This window comes from Ranitomeya variabilis, chromosome 3, assembly GCF_051348905.1.
Source record: "Ranitomeya variabilis isolate aRanVar5 chromosome 3, aRanVar5.hap1, whole genome shotgun sequence".
NCBI lineage: Eukaryota > Metazoa > Chordata > Amphibia > Anura > Dendrobatidae > Ranitomeya > Ranitomeya variabilis.
Genome location: NC_135234.1, coordinates 432,622,326 through 432,638,745, shown reverse-complemented (window position 1 = coordinate 432,638,745; position 16,420 = coordinate 432,622,326). Strand labels below are relative to the sequence as shown.

At 43.4% G+C, this 16,420-nt stretch overlaps 1 protein-coding gene across 1 annotated transcript in view; it reads right to left on the bottom strand.

Annotated features, from left to right (window-relative positions):
- LOC143816258 (S-adenosyl-L-methionine-dependent tRNA 4-demethylwyosine synthase TYW1-like) overlaps positions 1-16,420 on the bottom strand; it is a 284,094-nt gene that overhangs the window by 68,510 nt on the left and 199,164 nt on the right. The window lies entirely within an intron of this gene.

Here is a 16,420-nt window from a genome sequence, read left to right as displayed (position 1 = left end):
CCCTTTCTTTTTGATCTTTCCAGGGTCTGCCCCGACTAGAACTGTCATCTGACCGGCCGCGGGTCCCTCTATATCCAGATCCACGAAAGGACGAACGAGAGGTTTCCCACCGGCGCCTAGGAAAGGGAGTAGGTGGAAACCGCTTCTTCTTGTCCGATGCCTTCTCAAGGATCTCGTCTAGAGCCTTACCAAAGAGATATTGCCCTTTACAGGGTACCCCACAGAGTTTGACCTTCGATTGGAAGTCAGCCGTCCAATTTTTCAGCCACAATGCTCTACGACCCGAGTTGGATAAAGCACATGCAGGTGCGGCACTCCTGACAGAATCAATTGAAGCATCTGCTAGGAATATTGCGGCGCCCTGTAGAGAGGGTAATGCTTCCAGTAGTCTCTCTCGGGCACTTGTTTTTGATCTGGTCACTTAACTCCTCCAACCACTTGATCATAGCACGTGCTGTGCAAGTGGCAGCAACCCCGGGTTTAAATGGCCATGTCGCTGCTTCCCAAGCCGATTTTAGAAAGGCGTCTGCCTTCTTGTCGAGGGGGTCTTTTAGGGCTCCCATGTCCTCAAATGGTAATGCTACCCCTTTAGAGGTGCTGGCAATGGCATCATCTAACTTAGGAGCTTTTTCCCACTTTTCACAGACCTCTTCATCAAAAGGGTACTTGCGCTTTAAGGCCTGAGGGATGGACATCTTTTTATTGGGCTTTTTCCACTCACGTTTAATTAAATTGACTATATTATCATGGAAGGGAAAAAATTTACACTTTTTTCCCTCCAAATTACTAAACATGGTGTCCTGAATTGACCGCGGCTCTTTAGGGGTTTCTACCCCCATAGTCGCTCTAACAAGTTTGAGCAGTTTTCCAATATCTTCTGACTGAAAATAAGGGTGGCCATACTCCTCATCCGAGGAGTCTAGGTCTGAGGCATCAGAGGGGGTCAATACTCCCGGCTCATCCCCTGAATCTATGTCCGACCCTTGTTCACTCGTTGGGGGAGGGGGGTTCCCTTTGTTGCATGATGTTTCAGCTGCTCCTTAACCGTAGACTTGACTTCCTCCCGTATAATTGTTTTAATATTTTGTAGTAAGGAAGAAGATTCTTCCGCAACCGTTTTGTCAATACAGGGCTGGCAGATTTTCTTGCTGTATAGCCTAGGGAGTGTTTCTTTACATAGTGCACAGACCCTATTTTTCTGTTTGGAGGTGGCATTTCTTCCCTAAAAAACACAGTGTACAGGGTATCAGTATGTGTGGTTTGCCTTACAAAGGCACTCACCCCTCCAGGACCCCGGATACCGCGGTAGCTTGTGTTTCCTCAGACATTCTGGACGCAGGAGTCATCAGTGTATCTGGATCCATCGCTGGTTCGGTCATCTTAGCAGGCAGATTGCTTGCTGCAACGGACCAGCGATTCCTTTGGTTGCTCCTATTATATAGAAGGAGCGGTGTATGCGCCTCTGGAACAACTTCCGCCCGGAAGTGTCCAGCACACCGGCTCCCTCGGCGTGTGACGTCACTTCCCCGCGACCGGAAGTAGTCATCCTTCACTTCGTCGGCCGGCGTCAGTGAAGGACACGCCCCTTATCCCTGGACCAGCCTCCTGCAGAGCGGTCGCCAGGGAGTTCAGCGAGGAGGAAAGAAGGCGCGGACACAGCAGCCTCTTCACCCGGACAGCACCGCACGCAATGCCGCCGAGTATGGCTGGCCCCCCCGCGGACCTCGGCCTCCGGACCGGAATCATCAGAGGGGGATCCCTCCGGAGGTAGGAGCTCTGCGACAGGCGTCCACCTGCAGGAACAGGAAACCAAACTGAGGAGAGAGGGGCCACCCCATTCTTTTATCTCTGTTGCAGGTTTCCTGTTCCTGGGGGCGGATGCCATCTCTCACGTGCGGTGCTGTCACGGTGAAGGGAAAATTTGGGTACCTGTACGTGTACAGCGTTATGATACCTGCATAAGTAGGGACGCCCATGCAGTGAATCTCCCAGGAGTTCTCTGACTTGGTACTTGCTTCTCCGATATTCGATATATAAATATAGTTAATCTTTACATGTACTTAACACTTGTAAGTTAAAATGTACGCAATCATAGTATTCCTTTAATTTTGTACTTTGAAATAAAACTGCATTATATCGCAAGTAGTAGCCTTCTTTAAAGTAGTATTGGAACCTTAGTGTTACAAACTACAATACAATACATGGCAATACATCAAGCTAGTGAGCTGTCAGTCACACAGAGGTCAAAGGGTAGGTCATCAAAATCATATAGGTGGGGATCTGACACCCAGCATTGTACCTGCTCTAGCAGGCACCAATGTAAACAATGTATAGAGCTGTAACAGCACGGATCCGTACAGTGTTTATAGACTGGATAGGTTATCGATATAGTAGTCCCAAAACTTGTTAAAATAGCACAGTGATTAGACAGACCAACCTAAAAAACTAAGAAGGAAGAATTAGTAGTAAATATGTTAAGACATAGGTCCTGCAGAATGAGTGATGAGAAGACAAGAGCACATGCATTATATAGCATTGGACACTGTCAGACGTGACAATATGGAGCTTAATGTCCCCATTTCCATTTGGATTTTGCCCTCAGTCATATCTCTTTATAGGGATTCCAAAAAAAAGCTGGCACTGACCATGGCCTGCAGTTCCCAGTCACAATGCACACAGGTCATTTTCAGCTGTTATGTAGGTACACAGTTTTGTATCTCTATTCCTAGAATTTGTGACAAGTCATGACTTTTAAATCAGAAAAATCCTATGGTTTTCTCACACACAGGTTTGTTTGTTTTATAATTTATTATTGAATATTATTATTATTATTATTATTATTAATAATAACCCCTTTGTGACCGGGCCAAAGTTTTTAAAATCTGGCCAGATTCACTTTATGTGATAATAATTCTGGAACGCTTCAACATATCCCATTGATTTGGAGACTGTTTTTTCATGACATTATACTCTATGATGATAGTAAATTTAGGTTGATATATTATTTTCTTAGCATTTTAGGAGGTTAAAAAATATAGCAGAAATTTTTCATTTTTACCAAGGAAAATTTGCAAAATAATTTTTTTATGGACCTATCCAGATTTGAAATGACTTTGGGGGACCTACAGTATATATTGGAAAACTCCCAAAAGTGAAACCATTTTAAGAACAGCACCACTTAACATATAGAAGTGCTGTCCGGCAGCTTATTAACCCTTCAGGTGATTTTAAGGAATTGAAACAAAGTAGCATGACAGGAATAAAAAAGTGTATTACCACCACTTAAATGTCGCTAACTTCTGAACAGGTTACTACAGCCGGCAGACTCTAAGGCCGCTATTTGGCCGTGAATTGCCATGGCAAACATTAGGACTGCACAATCATGATCTCTGGGTGCCAATGGGGATAAAGAGGAAGCCCTCACACTCTGTTAACCATTTATATGATGTAGTCACTATTTACAGCAGCATCTAAGGGGCTAAACAGATATGGGCAGTGCCAACATTGATCCTGGCTAATGCAGCAAGTTGTCAGCTATAGTCTACAGCCGACAGCTGCTGGACTGTCACCTGTACGGGGATGCTATACTCTTATATCTCAGGTCAGTAAAAAGACATATTGGCGGTCATCAAGTGGTTAACTATTACCAGAATTCGCCTTCTGCTAAACCGCTCACACTTTTGCTGCCACTTTTGTGATGCACAAAAGTTTGTGTCTTTTTGATGCTTTAAGAGTAGCACAAATGGAGTAATACATTCTCCTGTATGTTTTGGGGATCATAAAGAAAACATGTCAAACTATAATCCTGATTTACTCATCATTCATTCCTTTATTCCGTTTTTCTTTAAAACAATGTTTAGGTGGATATTTTCTAACAGCAATTGTATGGCATAGGCAAATGACTACGGTTTTCTAATTTGGCAGTTTGAACACAGAAACCCCATGCTATGCCCAGATTCACTCTCCCTACCAAAAAGCTTTTGCGATTACTGGACAATATGATTCACAATCCTTCAGTCTAGATAAAACCATAAATATCCATTATCAGAGCAGCAGGAGATCCTGAGATCTAATTAGTAACTGGGAACACTGTGTGCGTAAAACAGATTGTGCTTTTGTAGACTGGTTCTCAAGAATGCCTCCCTACATTGCAATTGTGTATTTTCCTATGCTTATTTTAACCATAAAACTTATATGTACTTGCATATTAAGGAAACTAAAGAATAAGCTGTTGTGTATGAGGTATAAACTATTTACCGTATATACTCGAGTATAAGCCGACCCGAGTATAAGCCGACCCCCCTAATTTTGCCACAAAAAACTGGGAAAACTTATTGACTCGAGTATAAGCCTAGGGTGGAAAATGCAGCAGCTACCGGTGAATTTCAAAAATAACAATAGATGCTCCATACCGTTCATTATGGCCCCATAGATGCTCGACATAAAGCTGTGCCATATATAATGCTCTGCACCGTTCATTATGGCCCCATAGATGCTCGACATAAAGCTGTGCCACATATAATGCTCTGCACCGTTCATTATGGCCCCATAGATGCTCCACATAAAGCTGTGCCATATAGAATGCTCTGCACAGTTCATTATGGCCCCATAGATGCTCCACATAAAGCTGTGCCATATAGAATGCTCTGCACAGTTCATTATGGCCCCATAGATGCTCCATAGATAGCTGTGCCATATACAATGCTCTGCACCTTTGATTATGGCCCCATAGATAGCTGTGCCATATATAATGCTCTGCACCTTTGATTATGGCCCCATAGATAGCTGTGCCATATATAATGCTCTGCACCTTTGACCTTTGATTATGGCCCCATAGATGCTCCACATAAAGCTGTGCCTTATATATAGTGCTCTGCACCGTTGCCCCATAGATGCTCCACATAAAGCTGTGCCTTATATATAGTGCTCTGCACCGTTGCCCCATAGATGCTCCACATAAAGCTGTGCCTTATATATAGTGCTCTGCACCGTTGCCCCATAGATGCTCCACATAAAGCTGTGCCTTATATATAGTGCTCTGCACCGTTGCCCCATAGATGCTCCACATAAAGCTGTGCCTTATATATAGTGCTCTGCACCGTTGCCCCATAGATACTCCACATAAATCTGTGCCATTGCTGCTGCTGCTGCAATAAAAAAAAACAAAACACATACTCACCTCTCTTGCTTGCAGCTCCTCAGCGTCCCGTCCCGGCGTCTCTCCGCACTGACTGATCAGGCAGAGGGCGGCGCGCACACTATATGCGTCATCGCGCCCTCTGACCTGCACAGTCAGAACAAGAGGACGCGAAGACAGAGCGGCGCCCGGCGTGTGGAAGGAGGGAAGGTAAATATGTAATACTTATCCGCTCCCGGCGTCCCGCTCCTTCCCCCGGACAGCTGGTCTCCGGTGCCGCAGCCTCTTCCTCTGTCAGCGGTCACCGGCACCGCTGATTAGAGAAATGAATTATGCGGCTCCGCCCCTATGGGAGGTGGAGCAGCCTATTCATTTCTCTAATGAGCGGTCCCACGTGACCGCTGAACAGGGGAAGAGCTGCGGCACCGAAGACCGTGGGACGGGCAGGGGGAGCGCCAGGAGCCCCGGAAGCAGGTAAGTATGCCTCAGCGCCCTCTTCCCCTCACCCGCCGACCGTGACTCGAGTATAAGCTGAGGGGGTACTTTCAGCCCAAAAATTTGGGCTGAAAATCTCGGCTTATACACGAGTATATACGGTATGTCCATTATATGACTTGTAACTTGCATTTGTCACCAGTTTTTCCTTCTGCAGCTATAACTTTACGTTTCTCAATGTAGAACATCTTAGAAAGCAGCTGTATAACCCCTTAGTGACAGAGCCAATTTGGTACTTAATGACCGAGCCAATTTTTACAATTCTGACCACTGTCAGTTTATGAGGTTATAACTCTGGAACGCTTTATCGGATCCCGCTGATTCTGAGATTGTTTTTTCGTGACATATTGTACTTCAAGTTAGTGGTAACATTTCTTCGATATTACTTGCGATTATTTATTAAAAAAACGGAAATATGGCGAAAATTTTTAAAATTTTGCAATTTTCAAACTTTGTATTTTTATGCCCTTAAATCAGAGAGATATGTCACGAAAAATAGTTAATAAATAACATTTCCCACATGTCCACTTTACATCAGCACAATTTTGGAAACTAAATTTTTTTTTGTTAGGGAGTTATAAGGGTTAAAAGTTGACCAGCAATTTCTCATTTTTACAACACCATGTTTTTTTAGGGACCACATCACCTTTGAAGTCATTTTGAGGGGTCTATATGATAGAAAATAACCAAGTGTGACACCATTCTAAAAACTGCACCCCTCAAGCTGCTCAAAACCACATTCAAGAAGTTTATTAACCCTTTACGTACTTCACAGGAACTGAAACAATGTGGAAGAAAAAAATGAACATTTAACTTTTTTTTGCAAACATTTTACTTCAGAACCATTTTTTTTTAATTTTCACAAATGTAAAAACAGAAATTTAACCACAAATTTTGTTGTGCAATTTCTCCTGAGTACGCCAATACCCCATATGTAGAGGTAAACCACTGTTTGGGCGCACCGCAGAGCTTGGAAGTGAAGGAGCGCCGTTTTACTGTTTCAATGCAGAATTGGCTGGAATTGAGATCGGACGCCATGTCGCGTTTGGAGAGCCCCTAATGTGCCTAAACAGTGGAAAACCCCCACAAGTGACACCATTTTGGAAACTAAACCCCTTAAGGAACTTATCTAGATGTGTGGTGAGCACTTTGAACCCCCAAGTGCTTCACAGAAGTTTATAACTTAGAGCCGTGAAAATAAAAAATCGTATTTGTTTTCACAAAAATGATTTTTTTCGCCCACAAATTATTATTTTCACAAGGGTAACAGGAGAAATTAGACCACAAAAGTTGTTGTGCAATTTCTCCTGAGTACGTCGATACCCCATATGTGGGGGTAAACCACTGTTTGGGCGCACCGCAGAGCTTGGAAGTGAAGGAGCACCGTTTGACTTTTTCAATGCAGAATTGGCTGGAATTGAGATCGGATGCCATGTCGCGTTTGGAGAGCCCCTGACGTGCCTAAGCAGAAAATAGAAAATAAAATAAAAAAATCGCATTTTTTTCTACAAAAATGATCTTTTTGCCTCCAAATTTTTATTTTACCAAGGGTAACAGGAGAAAATGGACCCCAGAAGTTGTTGCACAATTTGTCCTGAGTACGCCGACACCCCATATGTGGGGGTAAACCACTGTTTGGGCGCATAGCTGAGCTCGGAAGCAAAGGAGCGCCATTTGACTTTTCAATGCAAAATTGACTGGAATTGAGATCGGACGCCATGTCGCGTTTGGAGAGCCCCTGATGTGCCTAAACAGTAGAAACCCCCCAAAAGTGACCCCATTTTGGAAACTAGACCCCCCATGGAACTTATCTAGATGTGTAGTGAGAACTTTGAATGCCCAAGTGCATCACAGAAGTTTATAATACAGAGTCGTGAAAATAAAAAAGATATATTTTTTTAACAAAAAAGATTTTTTAGCCCCCAAGTTTTTATTTTCACAAGGGTAACAAGAGAAATTGGACCCCAAAAGTTGTTGTCCAATTTATCCCGAGTACGCTGATGCCCCATATGTGGGGGTAAACCACTGTTTGGGCGCACGGCAGAGCTCAGAAGGGAGGGAGCACCATTTTACTTTTTTAACGCAAAATTGTCTGTCGTGTTTGGAGACCCCCTGATGTACCTAAACAGTGGAAACCCCCCAATTCTAACTCCAACCCTAACTCCAACACACCCCTAACCCTAATCTCAACCCGATCCATAATCCTAATCACAACTTTAACTATAATCACAACCCTAACCCCAAAACAGCCCTAATCTCAACTCTAACCATAACCCTAATCAAAACCCTAAATCCAACACACCCCTAACCCTAATCTCAACCCTAACCTCAAACCTAACCCTAATCCCAATCCCAATACACCCCTAACCCTAATCCCAACCCTAACCTTAACCCTAATCCCAACCGTAACCCTAATACCAACCCTAATCCAAACCCTAACCCTAATCCCAACTCTATCCCTAACTTTAGCCCCAATCCTAACCCTAAATTTAACCCTAACCCTAAGGCTACTTTCACACTTGCGTCGTGTGGCATCTGTCACAATCCGTCGTTTTGGACAAAAAACGGATCCTGCAAATGTGCCCACAGGATGCCTATTTTGCCCATAGACTTGCATTACCGACGGATGGCCACACGTCGAGTCCATCGTGCACTGGATCCGTTGTGTTTTGGCGGACCGTCGTCACAAAAAAAGTTCAATGTAACCTTTTTTTTGTACGTCGCGTCCGCCATTTCCGCACATGCGTTGCCGTAACACTGCCCCCCTCCTCCCCAAGACATAGACTGGGCAGCGGATGCGTTGAAAAACTGCATCCACTGCCCACGTTGTGCACAATTTTCACAACATGCGTCGGTACGTCGGGCTGACGCATTGCGACCGCCCCGTACCGACGCAAGTGTGAAAGAAGCCTAAGGCTACTTTCACACTAGCGTCGTACTCGGCCCATCGCAGTGTGTCGGGCCGACGTACCGACGCTAGCGTTGTAAGCGCCGCACAACGGGTGCAGAGGATGCTGTTTTTTCAACGCATCCGCTGCCCCATTGTGAGGTGCGGGGAGGCGGGGACGGAGTTCCGGCCGCGCATGCGCGGTCGGAAATGGCGGACACGTCTCACAAAAAAAGTTACATGTAGCGTTTCTTGGTGCCGACGGTGCGCCAAAGCACGACGGATGCGACGTGTGGCAATCCGTCGCAATGTGTCGCTAATGCAAGTCAAAGGAGAAAAAAACGCATCCTGCAAGCACTTTTGCAGGATGCGTTTTTTCTCCAACTACGCATTGCGACGGAAGCCAAAAAACACTAGTGTGAAAGTAGCCTAACCCTAAATTTAGCCCTAACCCTAGCCCTAACCCTAGCCCAAACCCTAGCCCAAACCCTAGCCCAAACCCTAGCCCAAACCCTAGCCCAAACCCTAGCCCAAACCCTAGCCCTAACCCTAACCCTAGCCCTAACCCTAATTTTAGCCCCAACTCGTCTCTCCTGCCGGCCGGCAGATGGCAGCAGATGGCGGGCGCACTGCGCATGCGCCCGCCATTTTCTTTGCAGAGGAAGAAGCCGGCCGGCAAGAGGAGACGCAGGAGGACCCGGGGACACCGGGTGAGTATGATAGGGTCCCCGAATCCCCCTATTTCTCTGTCCTCTGATGTGCGATCACATCAGAGGACAGAGAATTACAGATTGCTTTTTTTTTTTTTTGTGGTCGCCGGTAAACCGTTAATTACCAGCGATCGCAAAACAGGGGTCGGTAAAAACCAACCCCAAAGATCTTCCGGGTGCCGGGTGCACTGCGCATGCGCCCGCCATTTTTTTCCGGAAAAAAGATGGCGGCGCCCATCGGGAGCCACGAGGAGTACCGGGGGAGATAGGTGAGTATTGGGGGGCTATTGGGGGCCATCGGGGACACTATTTCTCTGTCCTCCGATGTGCGATCACATCGGAGGACAGAGAAATTAAAAGGCAAATCGCGTTTTTTTTTTTTGTTGCGACCGCCGGTAAACGGTTAATTACCGGCGATCGCAACTCGGGGGTCGGTAAAAACCCCCCGGAATCATGTTCTCTGGGGTCTCGGCTACCCTCGGCAACCGAGACCCCAGAGAAAATCCGACTCTGGGGGGCGCTATTCACTTTTTCCACAGCGCCGTTAATTAACGGCTCTGTGGTTTAAGTACCCTTAACTGCCACCGTTAAAAGGCGTATCGGCGGTCGTTAAGGGGATAATAGACATTAAACAGCAGTACTGAGCAGTGTAGGTGCGAATCCAGATCTGACATAAGATAAAACACTAGAATGATGTACCATCTTTTTGTGGCTCTGCCACTCCACTCTGTACTCTTTACTGGATCATACAGTGAGCTGAATATAAGACCTCTCTAGAGTAAGATGAATTAGAGCAGTTTTTTTTTTGTTTTTTTTTTTAATCTCCAGAGTGGATGATGAGTTCAGGAGGGACAAGGGAGAATATTTTAAAATTGGACAAAAACGCATATTTCTCTGATATGATGCGTTAAAGTTTAATATATTTGTCCAAACGTCCATTTAAGGACAGAGGAAACCACATCCTATGGCATTACACATGGGGTTCACTTTCTATACAATACATTTTTTATGATCCAGTTTACCTCGGTGACTCTGCACAAGCCGCTTTATTGCATTGAGTTGTTACTTTTCTTTTGATATTGCATTATTTGTCTGCAGATGTGCATTGCATCCTTTTTCACGGAATACTACTTAACCTCTCTTTAGGGGCAATGTCCATTTATACTTACAGTACAGACCAAAAGTTTGGACACACCTTCTCATTTAAAGATTTTTCTGTATTTTCATGACTATGAAAATTGTACATTCACACTGAAGGCATTAAAACTATGAATTAACACATGTGGAATTATATACTTAACAAAAAAGTGTGAAACAACTGAAAATATGTCTTATATTCTAGGTCCTTCAAAGTAGCCACCTTTTGCTTTGATGACTGCTTTGCACACTCTTGGCATTCTCTTGCTAAGCTTCAAGAGTTAGTCACCGGAAATGGTCTTCCAACAATCTTGAAGGAGTTGCCAGAGATGCTTAGCACTTGTTGGCCCTTTTGCCTTCACTCTGCAGTCCAGCTCACCCCAAACCATCTCATCTGATGTAGCACCCCATCACTCTCCTTCATGGTCAAATAGCCCTTACACAGCCTGGAGGTGTGTTTGGGGTCATTGTCCTGTTGAAAAATAAATGATGGTCCAACTAAACGCAAACCGGATGGAATAGCATGCCGCTGCAAGATGCTGTGGTAGCCATGCTGGTTCAGTATGCCTTCAATTTTGAATAAATCCTCAACAGTGTCACCAGCAAAGCACCCACACACCATTACACCTCCTCCTCCATGCGTCACGGAGGGAACCAGGCATGTAGAGTTCATCCGCTCACCTTTTCTGTCGCACAAAGACACGGTGGTTGGAACCAAAGATCTCATATTTGGACTCATCAGACCAAAGCACAGATTTCCATTCCTTGTGTTCTTTAGCCCAAACAAGTCTCTTCTGCTTGTTGCCTGTCCTTAGCAGTGGTTTCCAAGCAGCTATTTTACCATGAAGGCCTGCTGCACAAAGTCTCCTTTTAACAGTTGTTGTAGAGATGTCTCTGCTGCTAGAACTCTGTATGGCATTGACCTGGTCTCTAATCTGAGCTGCTGTTAACCTGCGATTTCTGAGGCTGGTGACTCGGATAAACTTATCCTCAGAAGCAGAGGTGACACTTGGTCTTCCTTTCCTGGGGTGGTCCTCATGTGAGCCAGTTTCTTTGTAGCTCTTGATGGTTTTTGCCACTGCACTTGGTGACACTTTCAAAGTCTTCCCAGTTTTTCTGACTGACTAACCTTCATTTCTTAAAGTATTGATGGCCACTCGTTTTTCTTTACTTAGCTGCTTTTTTCTTGCCATAATACAAATTCTAACAGTCTACACTGTATTCCAAATTATTATGCAAATTGGATTTAAGTGTCTTAAAGATTTAATTGTTTTGTTTTTCAAATAAACTTGTGGATGGTATTGTGTCTCAGGGCTCAATGAATCACTGAAATCAATCTTAAACACATGTGATAATTAGTTTTCCAGGTGATTCTAATTAAAGGAAAACTACTCAAAAATGATGTTCCACATTATTATGCAGGTCACAGGTTTCAAGCAATATGGGAAATAAAAAGGATCTCTCTGCTGCTGAAGAGTGTTAAATAATGCAATGCCTTGGACAAGGTATGAAAAAATTAGATATTTCACAAAGCAGCAAACAGTTATTTGAAGCTGCTGGTGCGTCTGGAGTCCCTCGAACCTCAAGGTGTAGGATACTTCAAAGGCTTGCTGTGGTGCATAAACCTACTATTCGGCCACCCCTAAACAGTGTTCACAAGCAGAAACGGTTGCAGTGGGCCCAGACATACATGAAGACTAATTTCCAAACAGTCTTGTTTACTGATGAGTGTCGAGCAACCATGGATGGTCCAGATGGATGGAGTAGTGGATGGTTGGTGGATGGCCACCATGTCCCAACAAGGCTGCGACATCAGCGAGGAGGTGGAGTCATGTTTTGGGCTGGAATCATGGGGAACCAGCTGGTAGGGCCCTTTAAGGTTCCTGAAGGTGTGAAAATGACCTCTGCAAAGTATATAGAGTTTCTGACTGACAACTTTCTTCCTTGGTCTAAAAAGCAGAAACGTGCCTTCAGGAACAAAATCATCTTCATGCATGACAATGAATACCTCTGAGTAATTGGCTGCTATGGGCATAAAAGGAGATAAACTCATGGTGTGGCCACCATCTTCCCCTGACCTCAACCCTATAAAGAACCTTTGGAGTATCATCAAACAAAAGATCTATGAGGTGGGAGGCAGTTCACATCAAAACAGCAGCTCTGAGAGGCTATTGTGACTTCATGCAAAGAAATACAAGCAGAAACTCTCCATAAACTCACAAGTTCAATGGATGCAAGAATTGTGAAGGTGATCTCAAAGAAGGGTCCTATGTTAACATGTAACTTGGCCTGTTAGGATATTTTGGAGTTAAATAGCTTTTTTGTTCAGTGGATGTGACCTCCTAATGCTGCAAATTCCACAAATGAGCATTTTCAGTTCTTTAAAACATATCAAATGTTTAGAAATACTACTGTGCGTAATAATTTGGAACAGTGCATTTTCAGTTTTTATTCATTTCGGAGATTATACTGTTATCATTGGGAGGTTTCTTCAATAAAGTTCGATGTATAATCTAACGGGTGATGACTTTTATTAGACTGACTGTCATTTGCACCAACCATTTAGGAAAATCAGAGAAAAATGTCATTTGCATAATAATTTGGAACATAGTGTATTCAGTAGGACTATCAGCTGTGTATCCACCAGATTTCTGATCAACACAACTGATGGTCCCAACCCCATTTATAAGGCAAGAAATTCCACTTATTAAACCTGACAGGGCACACCTGTGAAGTGAAAACCATTCCCGGTGACTATCTCTTGAAGCTCATCAAGAGAATGCCAAGAGTGTGCAAAGCAGTTATCAAAGCAAAAGGTGGCTACTTTGAAGAACCTAGAATATAAGACATAATTTCAGTTGTTTCACACTTTTTTGTTAAGTATATAATTCCACATGTGTTAATTCATAGTTTTGATGCCTTCAGTGTGAATGCACAATTTTCATAGTCATGAAAAAACAGAAAAATCTTTAAATGAGAAGGTGTGTCCAAACTTTTGGTCTGTACTGTATCTCAAGTATCCACCACATTTATTGGTTATCATGCCGATTATATGTGTTCCATCCCAATCCCAATTTTTGGCCTAGGAAATATGTTATGATGCTATATACAAAATAAAAAAAATAAAAAAAAAAGTTTTATTTGTCTTGCCTAGGCTTTTGTGTATGTTACTTTAAGATTTACATTACTTTAAATTTCTGAAGTGATCATTTGTATAGGCCTTGCCTCTTTTTGAATTACATGTGTCTTACATGTACTTTGGTTAGCACTCCAACACGCTAGTAGTTAAATTTCTATTCATCATCCATTTCTTACCAGATCTTAAAACTTTAATATGAATCACCGATGCCTCCATCTTGTGCCAGTCATTACACTGGCTACCCATTCGCTACAGGGTCCAGTGTAAACTCATCTATCTCACCCACAAAGCCCTCCACAGTTCTGCACCGCCTTATATCTCCTCTCTCATCTCTGTCTATCGCCCTACACGTGCCCTCCGCTCTACAAATGACCTAAGGCTAACATCCCCCGTAATCCGAACCTCGCACCTCCGTCTCCAAGGCTTCTCTCGTGCTGCGCCAGCTCTCTGGAATGCACTTCCCCAGACGATCAGACTGATACCTCCCCCGACCTATTCAAGCGTGCTTTAAAAACCCATCTCTTTAAACAAGCCTACCACATCAACTACTCAGTAAACTAACTTTGCCCTGTTCCCTCCTTCCAAATATTATTCTGAATCTGCACCCTACTATTCATCTGTCTCCACACCCTCCATGCACATGATAACTGCACTTGAAACTTGACTATTGCACTTAAACACACGGGCTGATGACCGGATCATGCAGCTTTATATGAAAATCCTTACTTATTCTAATTGCCAGACCTGAAATAACAAGCACTTTTCACCCTTTGTGTCCCCCCCCCCCCCCCATTTCCTTGTAGATTGTAAGCTTGCGAGCAGGGACCTCACCCCTAATGTCACTGTTTAAATTGTCTTAACTTGTATTGAATTTATTGTCTGTACATGTCCCCGCTTAATTGTAAAGTGCTGCAGAATATGTTGGCGCTATATAAATAAAGATTATTATTATTATTATTATTAATCACAGTCTAGAAACTGTCAATAGTTGTCTCCTATTAAAAAGGACATTACTTCTAAACATATGAAAACTCCCAGCTCTAAAGGCTTCTGTTCTTCATAAGAATACACACTAAATACCTAGAAGGGGTCCCATCTACAGTACTCCTACTGCAAGATCAATATATGTTTACGAAAAAATGGTGTGCCATTTACTAATTTACACAGTACTTTCCAAAAACTCTCATGGCTCTCCAACCCACCATGTATGAGGATATGCCATAAACGGAACTACACTTTAACCATAAGAGAGTTGCCCACTACTAGGACATGCCCTTCTCGATCTCAATTTTTTTCCGTCCAAATAAAAACACATACTCCCCCTCCCGTGCTGGCAACATTCCAGTGGTGTTGGCACTCACATTCTCGGGCCTCACATGAGTTTGTTGTGACATGAGAACCCTGTACCCAATAAGTGATGGTGTCACGGTCCCGATCTTCGGATGTATTATTAATGAAGAGGAAGTGAGACCTGCGACTGACTGTTCACCTCCTTTTGATTATTAATACGCCTGAAGGAGGAGACCGTGACGCAAGCACTAATTGAGTGCAGGGCTCATGCAACATAGCCTTATGTGAGCCCCAGGAACCCAAGCGCCGACACCGCTGAAACAGCGCCGACCGACACAAGAGGGGAATATAGGTGTTTTTATTTTCACGGGGAAAACATTCAGATCGAGAAAGGGATGTTCTAATAGTGGAGAAACGCTTTAATGTTTACATTTTCATAAGTCATAAAATCTTGGCAAATACTGCGTTGCACTTTCTAGAGGCTTATTTATAACTCAAGTTGATTAATAAAGCTTGCATGTACATCATTTTAAGTAGGCTTTCAACAAGTACAAATACAATATGGGACTAAAGGGGATTTCCATGAACTATACACACTAGTATATACATATAGTCATCTAGCCAATAAGTAAATACAGTTGTGCTCAAAAGTTTACATACCCCGGCAGAATTTTTGCTTTCTTGGCCTTTAAGAGAATATGAATGATAACACAAAAACTTTTTCTCCACTCATTGTTAGTGGATGGGTGAAGCCATTTATTGTCAAACCACTGTGTTTTCTCTTTTTAAATCATAATGACAACCCAAAACATCCAATTAATACTGATCAAAAGTTCACATACCCTGGTGATTATGGCCTGATAACAAGCACAGAAGTTGACAAAAATGGGTTTGAATGGCTACTAAAGGTAACATCCTCATCTGTGAACTGTTAGCTCGTAATCAGTGTGTGTGCATAAAAGCGAGTGAGTTTCTGGGATTCAGACAGGGTCTTGCATCTTTCATCCAGCAACTGACGTTTCTGGATTGTGAGTCATGGGGAAAGCAAAAGAATTGTCAATGGATCTACGGGAAAAGGTAGTTTAACTGTATACACAGGAAAGGGATATAAAAAGATATCCAAGGAATTGATAATGCCAGTCAGCAGCTTTCAAACTGTGATTAACAAATGGAAAATCAAGGGCTCTGTAAAAACAAAACCACAGTCAGGCAGACCAACAAAATTGTCATCCACAACTGCCAGGAAAATTGTTCGGGATGCGAAGAAAAACCCACAAATAACATCAGCTGAAATACAGCACTCTCTGAAAACTAACTGTGGCTGTTTAAAGATGCACAATAAGAAGGCACTTCAAGAAAAATGAGCTGCATGGTCAAGCTTACATAAGAAAGCCATTACTGTGCAAATGCTACAAAGTATCTTGCCTACAATACGCAAAACAGCACAGAGACAAGCCTCAAAACTTCTGGAACAAGGTAATTTGGAGTGAGGTCAGCAAGGCTTATGATGAAAGGAACACCATTCCTACTGTAAAGCACGGAGGTGGATCGCTGATGTTTTGGGGATGTGTGAGCTACAAAAGGCACAGGAAGCATAGTCAAAGTTAAAGGAAAGATGAATGCAG